The 25,769-nt window shown below is 43.4% G+C and overlaps 1 protein-coding gene across 7 annotated transcripts in view; it reads right to left on the bottom strand.

Annotated features, from left to right (window-relative positions):
• The window catches only part of pak1 (p21 protein (Cdc42/Rac)-activated kinase 1), a 213,678-nt gene that overhangs the window by 102,329 nt on the left and 85,580 nt on the right, over positions 1-25,769 (bottom strand). The window contains exon 1 of one of the 7 annotated variants that reach the window (XM_059646823.1): positions 12,438-12,458. The exons of the other annotated variants lie outside the window; for them this stretch is intronic. The gene's annotated coding sequence lies outside the window, so the exon portion shown is untranslated. Of the gene's footprint in view, positions 1-12,437; positions 12,459-25,769 lie in introns of those variants that run through there. 7 annotated transcript variants of the gene reach the window in all.

The following is a 25,769-nucleotide window of genomic DNA, read 5'->3' as shown; positions in this document are numbered from 1 at the left end:
CACAAATTAGCAGTTACGAAGAGCAGACAAGGTTGGGTCCAAGCCATTACTATGCAAGAATCAGATTTTTTTGTTGGTGCAAGAAAAACAAACAAAACAATTTACTCCATTGAGTCGTCAATCAAGAGAAATGACTGCGCCTGCTTGATGAGTCAGCAACTAGAAGACCAATTCAAACTCACACCAAAAGAACCAAGGGAGAATTCAGAAGAAAATTGTTAGTGCAAACAGACATCAAGATGTGGAATGTCTCACAAGACAGACTGACAGATACAGTGTCAGAAGCAAAATCTGTTGAGATTGTTCGCATTAAGAGAATAAGAATTTGAAGAAGAAATTCAATGAATGAGGAAGAGAGGGAAGTAGGCTGAAGTAGATAGATTTTTCAGTGAACAGTCACAGCTGTAACGGGTCAACTAGTTTCCTTCAGTGCAATGAAAGTCTGTGATTCAAGAAATAATGTAGAAAGGAAGGAAAAGCTTGCATTTTTATAGAGTCTTGCATAACCTCCAGATGTCCTAAAAGTGCCAAGTACTAACAGCGAACTTTTGAATTGAAATCACTGTTCTGTTACAGGAAACACAACTTTTAAAATGTGCGTCATAAACTCCCTTACATTCAAAGACTAGGTGAACAGTTTTAAATCACAGCAATCGAAGGATTAACATGTATCAGGACAGCAGGGAGAATTTTTGTTCTCCAAAATAACGCCAGAAAATATTTTAATGTTTATCTGAGTGAGTAGACAAGGTCCTTCCTGACTGAATGCGTTCATCTGAAACACACCATCTCTGACAAGGCAGCACTCCTCTGGATTATCAGCCTACATTTATACCTTCAGGTCTCTTAAAACTCTCAACTTCTGACTTAGATATGCTACGCACTGAGACACAGGTGATAATATGAAGCAGAAATATTACACTGGCACAATACACAGTATTATAAAATTGTACATCAACTTAAACTCAAAATGCAATACTTTGCACATGAGGACTCTCATTTCTACCTAAAAGTGGGGATAGTTCATTTGCCCCTTGGAAAGAATATTCATGACAAAAATAGCACTAGAGACACTGTCAGAAAATAGGACAAAGTGACAGTGGCAGTTGCTACTGAGGGTTAGACCATGATTTCAAAATAATGCAATACACTGAAGAGAGGAGAAAAAGCACTAATGAAACCAAGAGCAACATCTTCAAAGTCAGAAGACTGTAGGATTGACTCGCATTCCAGCGACACAGGTAGTATTCTCCCAGTTGACAAACGGCTTGCAGCAAATCTACTCAAAATCTTAGAGTTTGCAGCATTTTTCACTCATACCAGTATATTTGAGGAAGGGTTGTTTGAGCTAGTTCACTGCCACCCATCATCCTGATATTTCAGAATCATAGAATCCCTACAGTGTAGAAGCAGGCCATTCAGTCCATCCAGTCCACACCACCTCTCCAAACAACTTACCACACTATCCTTATAACCCTGCATTTCTCATGACTAACCCACCTTGCCTCCACATCCCTAGACACTATGAGCAATTTAACATAGCCAATCCACCTAGCCTACACATCTTTGTACTGTGGAAGGAAACCAGAGGAAACCCACTGGCTGGGACATATTAATTGCCTGTCCCTAGTTGCCACTTGAGGAGGTGGTGCTGAGCTGCTTTCTTGAATTGCTGCATGTTAAACCACAATGCCCTTAGGGAGGACAACGGGAGAACGGGCAAACTCCACTTCACGAATCACTTGAGACTGGAATCAAACCTGGGTCCCTGATGCAATGAGGTAGCAGTGTTAACCAATCAGCCACCATGCCGCCCAGCATCAAAAAAAACCCAAATGAATTGGTCTACTATCACACGGCTGTGGCCAAATGGCTTGCTGCGGGTCCTATATCACAACAGTATGCCATTGGCTTTAAAATTCTGACATCCTGAAGTCAGAAAGCATACTTTATCAATCAATTTTTTTTCTTAAGTCAGGAACAGAGGACCATCAGTAACTTACAGTGAGATGGCATAAACAAAATGTGGTTTACTGATTTGGAAAAACTTGCCTGAAATTGTGAGGAAGCAGTTTCAAGCACAACTCTAATTTTTTCCCCCCCCCCTTCAAATACTTATCTTATTCTGTTCAGGGGGTTGAGAAGGAAGAACTGGAGACAGGGATTAATTTTATAGCTGCACCAAAAATGTCAACACCAGTACAATTTGTGAACATTGTCTTTCTGTGCTGTACACCAGATCTTGGATCATAGTTTGAGCAATCTCGTCAGGCAAGTTACTCAGTCTGCTATTTATGGTATTTAGGATCACATGACAATTCCACTAAATTAATTTCTCTTTAATTAAATAAAACACATGTCCCCATCGTCCTGGCTCAGGTCTGCTGCAAAGAGATTAAACCAATGCTTTCTGAAAAGTTCCCACGACAGTCCATTGTTAAACAGATTTATTATGAGTCTGTGGAACAAAAGAAAAATCACTTTAATCAGCCTGAGCTATGCAATGTAGTTTTACGTCTTCAAACTGTTCACACCACTAACAAAGCTGCATTTGTACCCACCCACATGTATTCTGTCTAGTTTTTCGCAATTTAGAATGCTCATGCTATTCTACATTTAATGTGGGTGTAATGGAATAGAGAGTTTCTTCTGCTTTTGCAACATGGGCATATCTGGTACAAGATACATGATGGAATTTTGGTTACAAGCAAGTTACCCACATCTCCTTGGCCTTTTATATCTGCCCACCGAACCCATCAGTTGAACAAATTACTGGCAACATGGACCACGACACTGACCCTCAAAAGGGAACGTCTCTAAATTGTCCCTGTTCGGCTGAGGGAAAATTTCAAACTTGCGCGCTGATTTCAGAAGTAACACCCATTACTTTTCATTTTATACTATTCTTCTTTTTCTTGAAATCAAATTTCTCCCAAGGCAGAGCTGCTCTGTATTTTGTTTCAACGTTTTCCTGGTACAAATACAAGTCCCATTAAAATGGAATAGCTTCTCCAAGTAAACACACTGCGTGCATGAATGACATTTAAATTAGAGTAATACACTGAAAAATAAATTTTAAATCAGGGACAATCACTAAGAACAAGAACACTCAGCAGGTCAGGAAGAGAGAAACAGAGTTAGTGTTTGAAGTTGATGCCCTGTTATCAGAACAGGGTGATCTGACATGCCAAGTATCTCCAGCACTTCCTGACTGTATTTCATGTGGCTAAAATTCTTCACTTGCTTTTTACAGAAAATGTCATGGTGCAGGTTCAGTATTGCTCTGGGTCCTGCTGATCAGGCCAATTGGAGCCTGTCGTTATAATTCTCCCTGTGAGACACGGGTGTCACTGGCTGGGACATATTAATTGCCTGTCCCTAGTTGCCACTTGAGAAGGTGGTGGTGAGCTGCCTTCTTGAATTGCTGCATTCCATGTGCTGTATGTTGAACCACAATGCCCTTAGGGAGGGAATTTCAAGATTATGACCCAGTGACAGTATAGGAATGGGGATATATTTACAAGTCAGGATGTTGAATGGCTTGTACAGGGACCTGCAAATGGTGACGTTCCCACGCATCTGCTGCCCTTGTCCTTCTAGATGGGAGCAGTTGTGAATTTAGGGAAGTGCTGTCAAAGAATCTTTGGTTAAATTCTGCAGTGTATCGTGTAGCTAGTACAAACTGCTGATACTGAGTGTCAGTAGTGGAGGAAGCGGAAGCAGTACCAATCAAGCGAGTGAACAAGGTGTAGGGCTGGATGAACACATCAGGTCAAGCAGCATCTTAGCAGGAAAGCTGGCATTTCAGGCCTAGACCCTTCATCAGAAATGGGGCAGGGGAAGGGGGTTCTGAAATAAATGGGGGGGGGGGGGAGGCTCTGCACCTTCGATCCACCTCTCCCTCTCTCCCTATTTATTTCAGAACACCCTACCCCTCTCCCATTTCTGATGAAGGGTCTAGGCCCGAAACGCCAGCTTTCCTGCTCCTAAGATGCTGTGTTCATCCAGCTCTACACCTGGTTATCTCAGATTCTCCAGCATCTGCAGTTCTTAATATCTCTGATACAATCAAGCAGGCTGCTTTGTTCTGGATTGTGTCCGAAATAATTCCACAGGGCCAGCATCCGTCACCAAATCACACTTTATTTACATGTGCACTGTATAGGACACTGGTCCATCTTCCTCAGAGCCAGCTTTTAGAGTGAACAGGATGTCTGACATTCCTGTTTTTATCCGTCAGCCAGGGCTCCCTGCAAGGGGCTGTTAATCTGATCTAATCAGGGAACTTATTCTAGGAGGTCCACTTGGCTGACCTTGTTACAATCACTACAGCATCAGGCTTCTTGAATGTTTGTTGGAGCTGCATTCCTTCAGGCAGGTGGGGAGTATTCCATCACATTCCTGAATTGTACCTTGTACATGGTGGACAGACATTGAGGAGTCGTGTCAGAAAATACCTGGGCTTACCTTAATTTGGTTACAAGGAATGCATTTTCAGCTCCCGTATCTATGTTGTACTCGGGAGTCAGTGCGAACATAAATCACCCAATATGTGGCTCTGTTTAATCACCATAACACCAAGAAAAGCATATCAAGGGAGATAGACTAAGATATCACTACTTCTTCTTCAATTATAAGGAACTCAATTGATTCTCAAAACATGCCTCTCTCTACCACATGTAAATTAGAAAGAAATGGAATGAAGCATGAATGAAAACTTCACAAAGGTCTTGTTGGACCCCAGTTGGAGTATCACTCTAAGAAAGATATCAACACCCTAGAGATGGCTCTGCCTGGTTAACAGCAGAAATGAAGGGCTTCAGCTACACAGAGATACTAGGGAAGCTGAGTTTATTCTCCTTGGAATGGAGAGGGCTGCCTGCTTTAAATCAGAGGGTTTTGATAAGAGTAAGAGCAAGTTCCTTATCTCCAAGTTTGCATATATCACAAAGCTGGGTATGCGGGGGAGCCGTGGAGGATGCAGAGATGTTTCAGTGTGATTCAGGCAAGTTGAGTGAGTGGGAAAAGGCATGGCAGATGCAGTATAATGTGGATAAACATGAGGTTATTTATTTTGGGAGCAAAAGGAGAATGTACAATAAGACTAGATGACTTTCTACACCAGTTGCTGACAGTAAGTGTGCAGGTGCACCAGGTGGTAAAGGTGGTAAAGATATGCTGGCCTTCATTGTGAGAGGATTCAAGTACAGGAACAGGGATGTTGTGCTGCAATAATATGGGGTCTTTGTGAGACCACACCTGAAATACTGAGTATGTTTTGGTCTCCTTACCAGAAGATGGATGTCTGGCTATGGAGGGGATGCAGCAGACTGGATCTGGGATGGCAGGACTGACGTACGAGGACAGAATGGATTGTCTAGGACTATATTCACCAGCATTTTGAAGAATGAAGAGGGATCTCATGGAAACCTATAAAACTCTAACAGGTCTGGGCAGGGTAAATATAGGAAGACTTAGGAGCACACAACCAAGGGTAACAGTCCAAGGATACAGGGTAGGCCACTTAGGAGGGAGGGGGGGTAGAGGGGAGGAGGGAGGGAGGGAGGGAGGGAGGAGGGAGGAGGAGACATTGCTTCACCCAGAGAGTAGTGAGCTAGTGGAACTTTCTGCCACAGAAAGCAGTCAATGCCAAAACATTGAATACTTTTAAGAAGGTGTCTGATACAGTCCTTAGGAATTAAGGGATCAAAGGGCTTGGGGAGAAAGTTGAAACATGACACTGAGCTGGATGATCATACTCGATGGCACAACATCTGTGAAGGGCTGAATGACCTACTCCTGCTCCTAGTTTTTAGTGTTTTTAAATCTGACCAGAACACAGATCGAAAATAATAAACAAAAGGAACAGAGAAGACTTCCTCCATCCCCACCCCCCAACTCTGAAGTTAATCAAGATCTGGAATGCATTACCTTGTGAGTGTTAGTGGAACCAGATTCCAAAGACACTTTCACCAAAAAACAAAGGGTCTAGGCCCGAAACGTCAGCCTTTGTGCTCCTAAGATGCTGCTTGGCCTGCTGTGTTCATCCAGCTCCACGCTTTGTTAGCTGGACAAGTAACTCAGTCCTCTTCAAGTGCAAGAAAAAAAAAGCTAGAATCCAGGTCTTAGCAAAACTGCCGGCACAGATTGGGCCAGATTGCCACTCTGAACTGAAAGACTGTAGGATTTCATTAAAAAAAATTACACACTTCCACAATCAAGTACTAATACCTAGATGAAATAAGAAAAGCAGAATGACAGTTGTATTCTCCTTCTGTGTGATGCAAGAGAGCTACTTGTGGTGGAAGAGCTAATCTAACAAACTGAATTTGCATGTTCCAGGACAGGCGTGGAGAGAATCTGGACAAGCACAACATACAGATCTGCTGCAACCAGCTGGAATCCTGAAGACAGTAATTACACTTTGAAAGAGATTGCTATTTCAGGCCAAATGCCATCTGCATGAACCACTTCAGAAGGAATTGACAGAGAGATTTGCAGTCTTAAGGTGACACTAGAGTTGCAGATAATGCTGCAATGTAATATAGAAAAAAAACAAAGATTTTTGCAACACAGCATACTGACAAACATTGAACATGATAAAAAAAATCTTCTCTCAATGCATTCTATCCTATCAAAGTCATCTATATTCATGGAAAAGGCTCCCTGATCAGCACAGAGCTGTGAATATAATCTCTCAGGCACTCAGCAAGTAACTGTAGGAAATGCCATCATTCAACTCGGCTAATTCATCACCTATGTGTAATATTAAGCCACAAAGATCTCAAGTCAGTTGTAATAAACTGATCTCAGCCAGGATGAGGGCAGGGACGGTGAGCCAGATGTTGGTTCTGAACTGAGGGAAAGGGCGAATAATTTAAAAGATGCCAACTCCTGGCTGCTGTTCATAAGCTTTATGAGAGGACAAATGTGGAATTGCCTGCAATGGTCAGGCTCAGTACCGGAAAGCTTCTAATGTCTATGGAATGATTAGCATGGGTCAACACCCTCAAGAAACGAGTGGTCAAAACTGGAAATGAAACAGTGGGATTAATAGCGGAAGAAACAAAAAAAAAAAATCTGTAAAACTCCACTTGCATTATTTTGAGTAATTCAAACTGACACCCAGGAGGCAAAATGTCAGAACTCAATCCTTAGGAGCCAAAGTGCACTTTTTATGGAGGCAGTTAAAATTTTAATATGAATATTGCACAACCCACAGAACACACATTTTGTAACATGTACCCATGTCATTCTAGGGATGATTCAGCTGGCTATGACTCAGCTAGCAACATGCTCAACTTTCAGCCAGAAGACTATGGGCTCAAATTCAATGACAGAATCAAGAGCACACAAGACAGATGTTTCAGGTCAGTAACTCTTAATTCTCCTCACTGGTGCTTCCTGACCTGATTATTCCCAGAATTTTTCATGTTTATTTCAGATCTCCAGCACCCGCAATTATTTGCTTCCTGTACCCAGTTGCTGCCTTTCAAATGATTCACAAAAAACAAGGCTGATGTACAAGATCTCAAGGCACCTTATCTTAAAAAAAAGCAAGGGTCTCTCTCAGTAGCCCGGTCAACATTTACCCTATGATCAATATCTAACAGTTTACCTCATTTGCTTTTGGAATCTTGTGTGTAAACTATGCACTGACGTCCCAACGCTATAACAGTGATTGTACTTCAGGAAGGTCTTCACTGGCTCTATCAATGTCTTGCGATCAAAAAGATCTTTGTCCATCTAGTTCATTACAGCACCAGGAGAAAAACACAACTTCTGCAGTTTTTAAACCAAACACGAGGCAAATTTTAATTGTAGAAATTTGGACTTCAGAAGCTAGGATGTAGGTACAGGTGAAATAAAGAAAATAGATAAAATAATAGAAACAGTAAATGAAATAGAACAAATGTCTAGCATCACAAAATCAAGTTTTAGAGCACAGAAGGAAGACATTCGATCCATCACGCGTGTGTTAACTCCTTGGAACAGCTGTCCAACACCCCAACTTTCCTCCCATCCAACCGACTACCACCATCAACAGAGGGTTACAGGGATAAGGGAAGGGAGATGGGTCTGAGTAGGATGCTGTTTGGAGGCTTGGTTTGGACTTGTGGTCCAAAACAGCCTACTTCCCCACTGTTGGAATTCTATGATTCTATGAGTCTTAAAACCACGGATACTGCAGATCTCTCAGGATGACTAAAAAAAGAGATTGAGATGAAGCAGAAAAATCCTTAGAACAGAAGTCAGACAGATGATACAGTTCTGAACCAGGTCACATGTAAAAGACTCAGAGGGGAAATGAAAATAAAATAAGTGAAGAGAGAGTAGGAGATGGAACTGACAGCTAACCTAGAAAGAAATCCAAAATTCTTCCATAGACATACAAATAATAAGCGGTAAGAGGAGGAGTGTGGCAAATAAGGGAACAGAAAGGAATTTTACAAATGGAGCAAGCAGCGTGATTAAATTATCAAATGAACACTTTGGATCAGTCTTTACCGAAGGTGATGATCCTACCCAAGTCATACTATATAAAGGATTAAATGTAAACTTGAAGGGTTTAAAAGGACTGGCTAGACCTAAAGATGATCATGTATGTCCAAGGACAATGAAGGAAGAGAGAATCAAAACTGTCGAAGTCCTGGCCATAATTTGCTCAACTTGAGGGTGGTGTCAGGGGCTGAAGATCTGCATATGCTTACATGCTTTTTGAACAAAGGTGTACACGATAAGCCATCAACAATAAAGGTATTCAATTACATAAACCATTCAGAGTAATTGTCAAGAACTTATGGAATTAGTTTGGTACAATAATATTTGTTCCTGCTATCCTGGGATTTCTGGACTGAGGGGACAGAAACTAATCCTTTGGTCCAACTCATCCACACCGACAAAGTTTCCCAAACGAAACTAGTCCCATTTACCTGCGCTTGGCCCATTATCCTTTAAATCTTTCCTATCCGTGTACCTGTCCAAATATCTTTTAAATGCTGTAACTGTATCTGCATCTACCACTTCCTCTAGCAGTTCATTTCACTTACAAAACACCTTCTGTATGAGAAAGTCACCCCTTAAAGGTCCCTCAGCTTCAAGACAGCAATGGGGTAGCAGGGCTAAGCCCAGAGCTTGTCGGTTCCCGTATGATTTTTTCTCTTCTTACTTCCTTTCATTTGCTTTTGTTTTCTTTTAAGTCTTTTGCAACAATTCGGCAGTATTGACGGCAGACCACGCATTGAATGGTGACAGCCTCCTGGTAGTCAAAGGTGGCAGCAGGATTAGAAACAGTGACATCCAGCTCCTCTCAGCAATTGGAAGCAGTGGTAGCATGGGTTTGGCAGTGAGAGCAGGCCAGTGAGGCAGTGACAGTCGCGGTTCCTCCCGGCAATCGGAGGCAGCTGCAGCACGACACTGGCAGCAAGAACGGTCCTTTTGCATAACGGAGGCAGCTTCCCGGGTGATCTGTCAATTGGATGGGGCGGCCATCAGCAATAACATGGCACCTGCCAGCGTTGAGCCGGCAGCAACAAAAAGGTCCTCCCAGCGATCGAAGGCAGCAGCAGCAACAAGAACACAGCTCCTCCTGGCAATTGACACAAGACTTGCAAGCTGACCTAGGCAGCAGGCCTTGGTAGACGCAGACACATTAGTGTCTTTTAAGATATATTTGGACAGGTACATGGATGGGCAAGGAGCAAATGGACACAGACCCTTAGAAAATAGATGACAGCTTTAGACAGAGGATCTCGATCGGCGCAGGCTTGGAGGGCCGAAGGGCCTATTCCTGTGCTGCAATTTTCTTTGTAAATCTTTGCTGCACCATCTCCAACCGATCTTGTGGCATAGTGTAATGCTCCTTACCTCTGGGCCAGTGAAGTGCAATTCAAGTACTTTGCCAGAACATGTTGGCCATGGAAGGTTCATTCATAACCCAGCAAACAGGTTGAGCGTCAGCCGATAATTCCTTCCAAAGAACCCAGCACAGGCAGTAAGAACAGAATTTTTTTTCTGCAAAATGAAAGTACAGACCAATCCAACAGAATTCTAAGGCTCAACTCTCGGAAAGGGAGGGTGGGAGAAAAACAAACTATGAAATTCAAGTACAATCTACAATGTCCTCTTGCGGTGTTGAAATAAGGTTCATCTCATAGTTGATTGCATTCTGTCTCAAAACTGTTTGTCTAGACAGATGAATTGGAGAGTAGTTGTTTCATCTGAATCCTCAATTGGGTTTCTTGGATCTTCTAAGTTATAAATGACTTCCTTATTCTTCCTGCCAAGGGTACAACCCCAGTTACATCAATTTTGAACTTCATTTCTCAAATATTTGCATATTGTCAAAGTTTGTTAATTTGATACTGTCCTCCTCAGTATTGGCCATTTTGTCTTCACCGTCATCTAATTTTGGCTCATTCATGAATTTGTAAGTTGTATCTTTGATTAAATCATTAATGTAAATTGTGAGCAGCACAGGTCCCAGCAACAATCATAATAAATTGCCACATCCATCCTTATGCCACTTTGAATAACATTTCTGGAGATTTTTTTTCTAAATTCTCTTGTAAGTAGCTAACAATCCATTCTGCCACTTGCTCCCGGCTCCACATTCTCTGCCTTTATTTATTCTTCTATTATGGGTATCCTACAAAAAGCCTTTGTAACCTATCTAGATTTTCAAATCACCACATTACCATTGCCTCAAAAAATTTAATATGATTTGTCAAACAAGATTTTCTTTTGAAATCCATGTCATTTGTTATAGTTCTCATTTCTGGATGTTATTCCATTCTATCCTATCCTTAAGTATTTCATTTATTCTCCACCAATATTAAATTGACTGTTCAATTATTTACTAGGCACAATGGTTTTCTCAAATATACAAATCACATTAGCTATCTGCTGATCCACTTGCACAACTTATTAAAAAGCATTTTTGAGTGTTAATAGTAATGCCTCCAATATATTTTTGCTAGATTATTTTACTAAGAAATGCAAATGGATAAAATCTGGTTTGGATACAAGTTTGTTTAGTTTATTCAATTTTTTTTATTTTAAAAAGATTTAATTCACTGCTCAGCTTATCTTTCAGAGGTATATCAGCTGCTTGCACACACCATTCAGACTGTAGCAGTTCAAGAATCTCAAGGGCAGTTAGGGATGAGAAATATATGTTGTTTTGTCAGCAAAGGCCACATCCCATGAAGACATATCAAAAATAATCGCTGCATCAAGTGAAGCTGGCAGAAGAAAGCATGCCCACTTCAAAATTCTCATTTCAGCAATATGTCCTAAATAATTGCAAATTAATTGGTACGACCGATATTTCAGCTTATGTGGAGTCATTATAATACATCAGCACAGAACAGATGATTATTTCACTAATTTGATGCTGTTCATTAGGTTTGGCTAGCTTGTTGCCACCAATACTTTGTAGGGGGAAAATAAAATCAATTAAATCTTAAATATCATGCAATGTGCTTTGTCTGTGATGCACTACATTAATCATTACAAATTAATGTAATTAGTAAATTACCTGTTATTCAATTTAACATACTCATTCCACACATAAATAAAGATGAGAAGCTCAAAACTTAATAATTCCACTGAGCTGACATTTCTTTTGTTATCCACTATTAGGCATTAGAGAAATCATACAATATTAGGCTTTGGAGTCTTGTGGCACAGTGGGACAGATGTTAACCTCTGGTTCATGCCCCACCCCCTCCAAAAGTGTGTCATAAAGTGTCTGAACATGTTAATTAAAAATATCTATAATATTGGGGTTGCAAACCAAGTACTACTTGAAGTCAAAAACTACAAAAAATATGGATTCGATAAGCAGTTTTCCACTAAACTGAAGAAACACTGCTGCAGCCACTCAAGATCTGTGGTATTGGCCAATACCCATATCTGCAAAGCCTCGTGTTTCATCCCACTCTTGCATCTACCTTCACAAAGTAGAAGCTCCTTTCCCCAAAAAAATCTCCTTGTGTTAAATTCAGGAATTAAAACGAAAGTTCTTAAAAAGGAAGGTAAAACCAATTGGTAACAGATCTAGAAATTTTATTTTTATTCATTCATTCACAGCTAGGCCAACATTTAATGTCTATCCCTAATTGCAGTTAAGTAGTAACTGCATTGCTGTGGGTCTGCAGTCACATGTAGGTCAGACCAGTTAAGGATACCAGTTTCCTTCCCTAACTATGGTTTCATGGTCATCATGAGACCTCTAATTCTAAATGCAGATTTTTATTGAATTCAAATTCCACCATCTGCTGTGGCGGGATTCGGACCTGGGTGCCCAGAGCATTATCTGTGTCTCTGGATTAACAGTCCAGCGATAATACCACCAGGCCATCACCTTCCTAAGCACCGTTAATGCAGCAGTCTGTTTTCCCCAGTCAAATGGCAAAGAAATGATGTTCACTGACCTTGTAGAAAAATGCCTACAGGTGATCTAACAATGCCTGTAGTACAGATTTCCCATTTCCGGATGTTGGCTTGAATCTGGCACCAATGAAAAGGGATTCTCTGGGTGCCTAGCAAGTACAAAATTAGGCAGGCTAGCAGCCAATTACATACCAAGTTTTCTCACTGGCACAAAGCCAGAAATTTAAAAGCATCAATTATCATTTTACTGAACGTGAAGATTGGAACATAGGCATAGTATTAAAGGAAAACAAGAAATCTCAGATCTAAAACAAAACTAAAAGTTAGTGAAATATTTATCATAGTAGAGAAACTTGACATTCCATTAGTTTTTCAGAGCCACTGCAATGTTCAGCATTTATGTATGAACCTGGCAAATTGTTAAAAAGCATGTGACAACTCATTCAAAAATACACCTTTTCGCAAGTGTTTTAACAGTGAGCCAAGCAGTGCAAAAGATCTAACACAGGTTAGTTCAGTGATTCCTATTTGAGTACAGTCTACATGGACTTCAATTTGTGCACCCTGTTAAAAACACAGACTGAAAATTCTGGACTCTGTCATTTGTGACAGAGACTCCAGAAACTGATGTTAGTTTCAGGGATACAACAACACTGTTCAGTTTCAATGTTCCTTTTATCATTATTGCAAAATCCAGTACAACTTAGTGCCACCTTCAAAACACCTCCTAACCGAAAGAAACCATTTCTTCTCCCAAAAGTTACTACATACTCTGCTATGGTGTAAGGTCTGGGAGGTTTTGAAAAGTGGAAAAAGCAACACTTATGAAATAAGACTATTCTGTTTGAATTTGTATGCTCTGAAGTATCAGTTAGGTTACTAAGATCCTTGTCTGGGTTAGGGTTTAGAATAACAAGTTACATACAAGATCTCAGATTGAAATCCACAAGAGCCTAGTATTTTGCAGATTAATGCACAATGCACGTACAGGTATTCCTGGCCAGAAATAACTCTAACTTAGCTGTAGCTACACAACTAAGACAGACTAAAATACTACGCACAAAAATATACAGGGCAACTGTTCTAATAAAAAGTAAAAATGAAAAGCTTTATTTCTATACTGCCTTTTATGATCTCAGAATATCCCAAAGCATTTTACATCGACCAATATACTTAGAACTGTTGAAAAAAAGATACTTTGTGTAAATTGGCTAGCACATTAAGTTCCCATAAATGGAAATATGATAACAGCCATTCCAGAATTTAAATTGCTTTGGATATTGGTGATAACTCCCTACTCTTCTTTGAATATTAGTTTGAAAGTAAAATCTTTTCCTTTCACTTGAGATACAAGGCCTTGGTTTAAAGCCTAATTCAAAAAACATGGTACCTATAACCGTGATAACGGGAACTGCAGATGCTGGAGAATCCAAGATAATGAAATGTGAGGCTGGATGAACACAGCAGGCCAAGCAGCATCTCAGGAGCACAAAAGCTGACGTTTCGGGCCTAGACCCTTCATCAGAGAGGGGGATGGGGTGAGGGTTCTGGAATAAATAGGGAGAGAGGGGGAGGCGGACCGAAGATGGAGAGAAAAGAAGATAGGTGGAGAGGAGAGAATAGGTGGGGAGGTAGGGAGGGGATAGGTCAGTTCAGGGAAGACGGACAGGTCAAGGAGGTGGGATGAGGTTAGTAGGTAGATGGGGGTGCGGCTTGGGGTGGGAGGAAGGGATGGGTGAGAGGAAGAACAGGTTAGGGAGGCAGAGACAGGTTGGACTGGTTTTGGGATGCAGTGGGGGGAGGGGACGAACTGGGCTGGTTTAGGGATGCAGTAGGGGAAGGGGAGATTTTGAAACTGGTGAAGTCCACATTGGTACCATAAGGCTGCAGGGTTCCCAGGCGGAATATATGAGTTGCTGTTCCTGCAACCTACGGGTGGCATCATTGTGGCACTGCAGGAGGCACTGTCTAGCCGAACTCGTCCTCACCCTCATCAACTTCTCTTTTGACTCCTCCCACCTCCTACAGACTAAGGGGGTGGCCACAGGCACCTGCATGGGCCCCAGCTATGCCTGCTCTTTGTAGGTTACGTGGAACAGTCCCTCTTCCACACTTACACAGGCCCCAAACCCCACCTCTTCCTCCGGTACATTGATGACTGTATCGGCGCCGCCTCTTGCTCCCCAGAGGAGCTCGAACAGTTCATCCACTTCACCAACACCTTCCACCCCAACCTTCAGTTCACCTGGGCCATCTCCAGCACATCCCTCACCTTTCTGGACCTCTCAGTCTCCATCTCAGGCAACCAGCTTGTAACTGATGTCCATTTCAAGCCCACCGACTCCCACAGCGACCTGGAATACACCTCCTCCCACTCACCCTCCTGCAAAACTTCCATCCCCTATTCCCAATTCCTCCGCCTCCGCCGCATCTGCTCCCACGATAAGACATTCCACTCCCGCACATCCCAGATGTCCAAGTTCTTCAAGGACTGCAACTTTCCCCCCCACAGTGATCGAGAACGCCCTTGACCGCGTCTCCCGCATTTCCCGCAACACATCCCTCACACCCCGCCCCCGCCACAACCGCCCAAAGAGGATCCCCCTCGTTCTCACACACCACCCCACCAACCTCTGGATACAACGCATCATCCTCCGACACTTCCACCATCTACAATCCGACCCCACCACCCAAGACATTTTTCCATCCCCACCCCTGTCTGCTTTCCGGAGAGACCACTCTCTCCGTGACTCCCTTGTTCACTCCACACTGCCCTCCAACCCCACCACACCCGGCACCTTCCCCTGCAACCGCAGGAAATGCTACGCTTGCCCCTATACCTCCTCCCTCACCCCTATCCCAGGCCCCAAGATGACATTCCACATTAAGCAGAGGTTCACCTGCACATCTGCCAATGTGGTATACTGCATCCACTGTACCCGGTGTGGCTTCCTCTACATTGGGGAAACCAAGCGGAGGCTTGGAGGCCGCTTTGCAGAACACCTCCGCTCAGTTCGCAACAAACAACTGCACCTCCCAGTCGCAAACCATTTCCACTCCCCCTCCCATTCTTTAGATGACATGTCCATCATGGGCCTCCTGCAGTGCCACAATGATGCCACCCGTAGGTTGCAGGAACAGCAACTCATATTCCGCCTGGGAACCCTGCAGCCTAATGGTATCAATGTGGACTTCACCAGTTTCAAAATCTCCCCTTCCCCAACTGCATCCCTAAACCAGCCCAGTTCGTCCCCTCCCCCCACTGCACCACACAACCAGCCCAGCTCTTCCCCTCCACCCACTGCATCCCAAAACCAGTCCAACCTGTCTCTGCCTCCCTAACCTGTTCTTCCTCTCACCCATCCCTTCCTCCCACCCCAAGCCACACCCCCATCTACCTACTAACCTCATCCCACCTCCTTGATCTGTCCGTCTTCCCTGGACTGACCTATCCCCTCCCTACCTATACTCTCTCCACCTATCTTCTTTTCTCTCCATCTTCGGTCCGCCTCCCCGTCTCTCCCTATTTATTCCAGAACCCTCACCCCATCTCCCTCTCTGATGAAGGGTCTAGGCCCGAAACGTCAGCTTTTGTGCTCCTGAGATGCTGCTTGGCCTGCTGTGTTCATCCAGCCTCACATTTTATTATCTAGGTACAGAGTTAAGCCCCTTCTACTCTGTCCAATGGAACACTTCCAGGTGCAGTGTTCACCATAAGACATTAGAGCAGAACTGTGCCGTTCAGTCCAATGAGTCTGCTTTATCAATGAGATCATGGCTGATCTGATAATCCTCAAATCCACTTTCCTGCCTTCTCTTACTCATTAAACATCAATCTCAGCCCTAAATATACTTAACCACCCAACCTTGACAGCCCTCCGCAATAAAGAATTCCACAGATTTACTAACCGTGTCCACCTTGAGAAATGAAATTCCTCATCCTGTTTAAAATGGGCAGCACCTTACTCTGTGATTATGCTTTCTAGCCTTAGACGTTCCCACAAAAGGAGAAAAACCTTTCAGTATCTACCCTGTCAAGCCCACTAAGAATCTTGTTTATTGAAATAAGTTCTGTTCTTATTCTTCTAAATTCCAACGAGTACAAGCCCAACCAACTCAACCTCTCCTCATAAGACAGTACACCTCCCCTCACCTGCCTCCAAAGGGTCAGTACACCTTTCCAAATACAAAAACCTGGGGTCAGTGTTCACTGATGAGAATGCTGGCGTGAGTACAGAGGTCGAGGAAAATGTCTGCGATACAATTAGTGAAATTAGTCTAGATAGAGGCAGTTCTGAGTGGCCTGGCAGGCTTAAAAGTATAAAAATCTTTAGGGCCAGATGAAATGTATCCCAGATTGTTGTGTGACGCAAAGGAAGGGGTGCTTGCAAAAATTCTCAATACCTCTGCAGCCACAGGAGAGCTGTCAGAAGACAAGGGAGTGAGGTTTCCTTTGGATCTCTCCCCACTACCAAAAACTCTCTCAGGGCAGGTATAGTTCAGCCTGATCCAGCTAAATGGCATGTCCTAACAGAATGTTCAGGCTGGCTGGCAGTCTCTCTTTCTCTCTCGTCACCATTCTGACTGGAACCCAGGACCTGTACCTTCATGCTCAGGCTGAAGCCAATCCTGAGTAGTCACTACACAGCCACTTCCACTGCTGCAATCCCACTGCTTCAGCTAAGTCTTTCCTACCTACCCTTCTCCACACTGTTCCCACCTCTTCCTTCATACTCACAACATCGTTCCATTCTTTTGATCATGCGAGACAGTAAAGTCAATTAGTTAACAGCAGGGAAAGTACCTCAAACATAGACAGCCTTGTTTTCTAGGGGCATGCTACCTGATCCAGTGAGTCGGTTCAGCATTTTCTCACGCCAGTGCAATATTTCGCTATTTACCAATTTTAGTCCAATTGAACAGTGTGCAAGTGCTGGCCAGTCAGCAACTGAACAGTGACAGTGACAGTACCTGGACTTTCTTTTAAAAGACAGTGACCATAAAATCAATGTTAATTCAATGCAGATTAAGAATCGTACTCTGTCCCTTTGTTTGTAGCTTCCAGTTAGAACAACAGACTTGTAGGGTTGTTTTAACATTTAAAAAGAACTTCCAGGTAACAACTGGGAAAGAACACCCTCCCTAGCTGAAACTCTTTTGATTTTGCACATTGGCAATTGTAAGGGGCCATTTCCAGAATTTTTCATTTGTTTACATGATGTGAACGTTGCTAGCTAGGCCAGAATTTACTGCCTATCCCTAGTTAAGAGTCAACATTGCTGTGGGTCATATGTAGACCAGACCATTTGCTTTACCTAATCGGCAATGTTTTCATAAACACTATTAGACTATTAATTACAGATTTTTTTTTAAAGTTGAGTTAAAATTCCACCATCTGCCATGGTGGGATCTGAGCCTAAGTCCCCAAAACATTACCTGGGTCCCCTTAGATGAATAATGCAATGTTGGAACTTCTATAGCACCATTCCAGACCTAAGCCACTTTACAGTCAACGATAATGGGAGCTGCAGATGCTGGAGAATCCAAGATAATAAAGTGTGGAGCTGGATGAACACAGCAGGCCAAGCAGCATCTCAGGAGCACAAAAGCTGACGTTTCGGGCCTAGACCCTTCATCAGAGAGAGGGGGATGGGGAGAGGGAACTGGAATAAATAGGGAGAGAGGGGGAGGCAGACCGAAGATGGAGAGAAAACAGGATAGGTAGAGAGGAGAGTATAGGTGAGGAGGTAGGGAGGGGATAGGTCAGTCCAGGGAAGATGGACAGGTCAAGGAGGCAGGATGAGGTGGTAGGTAGGTAACGTCAGCTTTTGTGCTCCTGAGATGCTGCTTGGCCTGCTGTGTTCATCCAGCTCCACACTTTGTTATCTTACAGTCAACGAAGTACTTTTGACTCTTGTCACATAATAACGTAGGAAGCACAGCAGTCTGTTTCCAAATATAAATACTTGGGGTCAGTGTTCACTAACGAGTATGCCAGCGTGGGTACAGAGATAAAGGAAAATGTCCACAATACAATTAGTGAAATTAGTCTAGATAGAAGCAGTTCTGAGTGGCTTGGCAGGCTTAAAAGTATAAAAATCTTTAGGGCCAGATGAAGCGTATTCCAGATTGTTGGAGGAGGCAAAGAAAGGGGCGCTTGCAAAACTTTTCAATACCTCTCTGGCCACGGGAGACGTGCCAGAAGACAACTAATGTGGAATTCAAGAAAGGAGCAAAGAACAAACCAGGAAGCTACAAGCCAGTCAGTCTACCCCCAGTGCTTGGGAAATAACTGGAAGCAATTCTGAAGGGCTGCATCGGCACTGGTAGAGATTAAATAAAGAACAATCAGCGTGGTTTCATTAACAGGAGGTCAAGTCTAACTGGAGTGAGTTTTCCCGAAGGGGTGCTCGGGTGTATAGATGAGGATAAAGCTTTGGATGTAGTCTACTTGGATCTCAACAAGGTTTTTGATAAGGTCCCACAAGGGAGACTGATAGCAAAGGTAAAAGCCCAGAGGATCCAAAGAAATCTGGCACGTTGGATCCGCAATTGGCCGAGTGGCAGGAAGAGAGAGGGTGATGGTTGAAAAGTGTTTTTCCGGCCAGAAATCGGTGTCCAGTGGGGTTGCACAGCAGTTAGTGTTGGAGCCCTTGTTGTTTGTGGTTTTATGTAAATGATTCTGCCTCGAATATAGGAGGGTTGATCAATAATTTTGAGAATGGTACAAAAATTGGTAGGACAGTACATAGCAAGGAGGATAACCTTACAATACAAGAGGATACAGACGTGCTGGTCTGATGGGCTGATCAGTGGCAAATGGAATTCAATCCAAACATGATGCATTTGGGCAAGTGAGCAGCCAGAGGATGGTGACTCTGTGGAACTCATTGCCACAGAGGCCAAGTCATTGAGTGCATTGAACATAGAGACAGATAGTATTTTGATTTGTAAAGGGATCAAGGAAGAAAGCAGGAGGATGAGGTTGAGAAACATATCAGCCATGATCGAAAGACAGAGCAGACTCGAAGAACCAAATGCTGCTCCTATATCTTATGGTCTAGGACAAACAAAGCAAGGGAATATATGATGTACAGTAGTGCCCTGGTAGCGTTGAAGAACAGGAGGACTTTAGTGTGCAGGTACATTAGTCCCTTAAGGTGTCGGGATTGCTGGATAAAGTGGTTACGAAGGCAAATGGTACACATGCCTTTATTTGCCAAGGTATAGAGTTTAAACAGTACAGAGATTATGCTAGATGAACATAAAAAATTTTGGATAGGCCACAGCGAGAGTACTATATGCAGTGGTGGAATCCATATTATAGGAAAGATGCAGTAGCACTGGAGAACAGATTTACTAGGATAGTGCCTGGGCTGAAGACCTCCAGTTAAGAGTGTTAGGACAGACCAGGGTGTTTTTGTTAGAGCAGAGGAGCTTGAGAGGGGATATGATTGAGATGTATAAAATTATGAGGGGCTTAGATAGGAAGAAAACTTGTCCCTTGATGGTGGGATCAATGACCAGGAGGGACAGTTTGAAAGTAAGGGGCATGAGGTTTATAGGGGATGGAGGGTAAAAACATTTTCACCCAGTAGGTGACGAGAATCTGGACTCACTGCCTATAAAAAGGTAGGAGAGGCAGAAATCTTCATAACATTCAGGTAGTATTTAGATGTGCACTTGTGATGCCAAGGTACATAAGGCTATGGGCTAAGTGCTGGAAAATGAGATGAGAATAATTAGTGTTTATTTTTGACAGGCACATCAAGACAAAAAGCTGATAGGAATAGTTGGTCAGCACTAGTAAGATGGCGCATAAATAATGGTTAGTTGAGTGAGTTGTCAGTACAACTATACCCTGGAATGAAGGGCCTTCAGAAGAGGAACAAAAAAGTCCTATCGTTTGATTTTTAATCTTATCTTTTTTAAAAGATACGCTGTATTGCATTCTATCTTAGTATGCAAAAGAATTCATTAGCCTGTGATGACTGGGATTTGGGAGCTTCCTGATTTGTGTCTGCTGGAATGTAGCGTGTGTGTTTTAGGCTGAATGATTCTAAGCTTGTGTAGTTGGTCAAACCAACTTGGAAAGCAGTTAAAACGTTCAAAAGAGAGCTTGCCTGAACAGTACCCCTTACCCACCCACTCCGACCCAACATACTACAGCTTGCTGCCCAAGAGAGCACAGCCCGATTATTGTAGTGGGTGATATCAATGTGGTACACTTGTCCCTCCAGAACAGACAAGCAGGAAAAGATCATTCAGCCCCTCAAGCCCATTCCATCATTCATTAACAACACGGTCAATCCAAACCTCAAATACCCACCCTAATCATTAGTATCATACTCAGCAAAATTGATTGCAGCCTTGAAAATTTTCAAACGGAACAAACTTTCTGCTGCACTTTCAAAACAGGTTTTCTGTGCAAAGCACAAACATCTACCTCAGACCCCACCAATACTTCTTTCCATATTCACAGGCAAGACACATATGTTGGAAAGAGGCTTCTGATGAAGGGTCTAGGCCCGAAACATCAGCTTTTGTGCTCCTAAGATGCTGCTTGGCCTGCTGTGTTCATCCAGTTCCACACTTTGTTATCTCACATAAGTTGGAAAGCACCAGATTCAGGGTGTCAAGCTACTAATTAAGTACTAAACATAGCCTACATCTCCCCTTAGGAATTGCCTAGCAGCGGAAGGAAACAGAAAATAAAAACTAACCCTGACTTGCATTGCAGGGACAAACCTGATTTAGAGTCATAGAGCTGTACAGCATGGAAGCAGACTCTTCGGTCCAACTCGTCCACGTCGACCACATATTCTACATTCATCTAATACCATTTGCAAGCATTTGGCACACATCCCTCTAAACCCTTCCTATTCACGTACCCATCCAGATGCCTTTTAAAGCGTTGTCACTGTACAAGCCTCTACCACTTCCTCTGGCAGCTCATTCCTTACGCGCACCCCTTGTGAAAGAAGTTGCCCCTTACGTCCCTTTTAAATGTTTCCCCTCTGACCAAAAACCTATTTGTTCTAGTTTTAGACTCCCTAACCTTGGGGAAAAGACCTTGGCTATTCACATCATCCACGCCCCTCATGATTTTATAAACCCCTCACCCCTCAGGTCTCCCCTCAGCCTCCAATGCTCCAGGGAAAATAGCATTTGATAACACAACCATCTTTTAACAAAAGAAGCTTCAGCACTTATTACCTTGCTGGTCAATACTTCTTTGAAACAACTATCAAAGAAACGTTAGCACCTATGGAACTGTGCAGAGCTGCCAATGTCCTGGATTTAATCACACTGGTGCTCATGTGTCACGGGAGCTTCCTACAGCACTGTCCAGCTCATCCTACCAGCATAAACCATCATTTTTCCCCCCTCACCTTTGTGCAGTTTTCCCTTAAAACAAACCTATTTGCTTCAACTATTCCACCTGGCAACAAATTCCACACTCTACCCAATTTCTTGCTAAGCAAGAAGCTACATGATTCTTTTATTGCAAAATATTTTATAATTATGGTCTCTAATTTTGGTCTCATCTGACAAGTGGAAACATTGCCTCAGATCAAATTCCCTCATCATATGCAGGACTCATTTGCTCCCCTCTAATCTCGAGAAAAGAGCTGGAGCTTGTTATAGCCTTTCAGTTCTCACATCATTCTTGGAAACACTTTCTTTTTCTCCAACGCCTGTACACTTTGTTTTACATAATATGGAGGCCAGAATGGCACAAAGTGAGTGCAAATTAAAAGCCATCCAGGAATAAAATTAGGAAATACTTTGGTGAAAGGGGAAGTGAATATCTGGTATTGTCCCTCCAAAAAGGCTGATGATGCTGAATAAAATGGAATATTTAAGAATGCAATTGATATATTTTTAGTAGGTATGGATATGCATCAACAGGGTATACGATAGCTCTTTATTCAAGTCAAATTGAATTCAACCCATCTGGTTCACCAATGTCCTTTAGGGAAGGAAGCTGCCATCCTCACCTGGTCTGGCCTACATGTGACTCCAGACTCTCAGCACAGCAATGGCTCTTAACTGCCCTCTGAGCAATCAGGGATGCGCAATAAATGCTGGTCTAGCCAGCAACAAGCTCATCTCATTAAAATTACACTGCAACAACCAAAATCCAGAATCAAGCGCTGAATGAGTGCTCATTTGGCTCAACTCTTTACCTCTGAACCACAAAGTCTTGGGTTTAACTCTCGGCTTGTGCAGGTAAATTCCAAGACTGACACTACAGTCCAGGACTAATGGAGCCCTGCATTGTCAGAGGTGCTGTCTTTTAAATGAAACATTAAACTGGGGTGCATATATTTGTAAAAGGTAGAAGTAATAGATCCAATGTCCACTATTTGCCACTTGTTAGCCCAAACCTGGACGGAGCCTAGGTCTAGTTGCATTTATCTTGCTTTTATGTGTAGGACATATCCGTAAAACTTTCCACATTGCTGGCTAGATTCTTGAGTCAGTAAGTGTGGAGCTGGAAAAGCACAGCTGGTCAGACTGCATCCGAGGAGCAGGAAAGTCAACGTTACAGGCCAAAACCTTTTGGTCAGGACAGGGGAGCCTGCAAATAAACAGAGGGAACGGTGGGGGAGATGGAGATAGGTTGGGCCAGGTAGGGGTTACTATGGTTGGTCAATAGGAAGGGTGGGGTGGATAGGTGAGTCAGACATTGGACAGGTTGAGGGAGAAGAGATTTTGAAGCTGAAGTCAATGTGGGGGCCAAGATAACAAAAAGTGTGAAGCTGGATGAACACAGCAGGCCAAGCAGCATCTCAGGAGCACAAAAGCTGACGTTTCGGGCCTAGACCCTTCAACAATATGGAGGCCATTGGGCTGTAAGCTCCCAAGGCAACATAACAAGTAGTTGTTCCTCCAGTTTACATTTGGCCTCACTCTGACAGTGGAGGAGACCAAGGATGGACATGTCACCAAGGGCGTAGGAGGGGGGAATTAAAGTGGATGGCAACCACAAGGTCGGGTTGGCCTGAGTCTGCATTTGGTCTCCCCAATACAGAGAAGAACACATCAAGGGCAATGGATACAGTGGATGAGGTTGGATGAAAGAACAGGGTATGAGGGCAGAAGCATGGGAAGTGGGAGAAATGCGGTTGAGGGCATCTTTAGTAACAGAAGGGGAACCTGTGGTCTTTAAAACAGGAGGATGATCTGTGGGAAGTCCTGGAGTAGAATGCCTCAGCCTGGGAGCAGATATGGCAGAGGTGGAGAAATTGAATGTACGGAATTGAATTTTTCCAGGAGGATGGCTAAGAAGAGGTGTAGTCAAGAAAATTGTGCGATTCATTGGGTTTAAAATGCATGGTCAGTGGTGAGTCAGTTACTGTATATGGAGACTGAGAAGTCCAGGAGGAGAGGGAAGTGTCAGAAATAGTCCAGGTGAATTTGAGGACGGTGGAGGTGTTGGTGAAGCTGGTGAACTGTTCAAGCTCCTCAAGGGGAGCATGAGGCAGTACCAATATTGTGTCATTAAAATAGTGGAGAAAGAGTTGAGGGATGGTGCTGGTATATTTGTTGAAGAGTGTCTGTTCCACAAATCCTACGAAGGAGCAGGTATAGCTCTGTCCCATGTGGGCGCCCAAAGCCATCCCTTCACTCTGTAGGAAGTGAGTGGAATGCAAGAAAAAATTGTTGAGAGGAAGGACCAGTTCCACCAAGAGAAAAAAAGTGTCAGTGGAGGAGCACTGGGTGGACCTGTGGGAGAGGATGAAGCGGAGGGCACTTAGGCCATTCTCTTGGGGGATACAGGTGTACAGGGACTGAACATGAATGGTTAAGATAAGGTATTGGGGGCCAGGGAATTGAAAGTTTTGGAAAAGGTGGAGGGAGTGAGTTCTGTCCCAAATGTGGGTGGGAAGTTCCTAGGCCAATAGAAGAGAAAGAACGAAGTTGAGGACAATCTTTCCAAATCCAGCAGAGATTCACGTGGACTTCATCTAACCTCATCTACAGTATCTGTTGCTCCCGATGTGGTCTCCTCTGCACTGGGGAGACCAAACCCAGACTCTGGGACCAGTTTGTGGAACATCTGTGCTCTGTATGCAATAACCAACCCAACCATCCACTTGCTAAGCAGTTTAATTCCCCTTCCCACTCCAACAGTGAGATGTCCATCCTTAGCCTCCTCCACTGTCAAGAGTGAGGCCAAATGTAAACTGGAGAAACACCACCTGATATTTTGCCTTGGGAGCTTGCAGCCCAATGGCCTGAATATTGATTTCACCAGCTTCAAAATCTCTCCTCCCCCAATTTCTGACTCACACATCCACTCCACCCTTCCCACTGACCAACCACAAGAACCCCTACCTGCATCCACCTACCCTCCCTCCAGTCCCACATCCCTCTCTCTTTTTGGGCTCACCTCACCAGTCCTGATGAAGGGTTTTGACCCAAAACGTTGACTTTTCTGCACCTCAAATGCTGCGAGACCAGCTGTGCTTTTCCAGCACCACATTTACCGACTCTAGCTTCCAGCATCCGCAGTCTTTACTGTCTCCCAGTCAGCTAGGTTCAACTTCACAAGTTGTCAGTACTCTTGCCAGGATAATTTCAGGGCCCTCAGATTTTAATCCATAGGCTTAGTGTCTAGTGCCTTCACTGTTTTGGTGATGGGATCGGAATACAAACATCTGGGGACCTTAGTAGAAGGCCAAGATGATTCTTATACTTAGCCGTCTGGCCCCACGAAGCTTGTAAAATACTTCCACTATGGCTTTACCCCAAAATATTGAGGATTGAAATATCTTGAGGATGGAAAGATCTGTGCAGTCTCTTCCTCCACCGAGTTGTTTAATTGTCACACTATTTATACTTGGACAGAACTGCAAAGTTTTGATGTAATCAGTTTATTGTGGGATCATGTAACTCTGCCTACTGCATGCTGCTTTTGCTGTTTGGCACGCGAATAAAGTTAAGTCACCATAATGCCAGACGGCCATAGGCTTCTCTCTCATTAGAGAGACACTGGTGGTGTGGTCAACCCAAGTGTCACCACACCTCAGCCAAGGTGTGAGGTCGAGAAGGCAGGAACTTTATGGTGACCTCAGCCAGTACAGGAATTGAATCTGTGCTGTTAGCATCACAAACCAGCTGCCCAACCAATTGAGCTAACTGACGCACAGTCCTGCATCATAGCTTCGTTGGGTTGATACCTCTTTCCAGGTCAGCCGACTGCTGCTCCTGACATGCTTTCCTGTAGTCTTCATTGAGCAAGAGTTAATCCCCTGACTTGCTGAAATTTTTAAAAAATTTCCTCATTGGAAATGGTAACTGACTGCATTCATCTCCCAAACGCTAATGTGATTATATACATTTCTGCTGCTGCTGATGGCCCA

This window comes from Stegostoma tigrinum, chromosome 6 (assembly GCF_030684315.1).
Source record: "Stegostoma tigrinum isolate sSteTig4 chromosome 6, sSteTig4.hap1, whole genome shotgun sequence".
NCBI lineage: Eukaryota > Metazoa > Chordata > Chondrichthyes > Orectolobiformes > Stegostomatidae > Stegostoma > Stegostoma tigrinum.
This window is presented reverse-complemented; position numbering and strand designations above follow the sequence as displayed.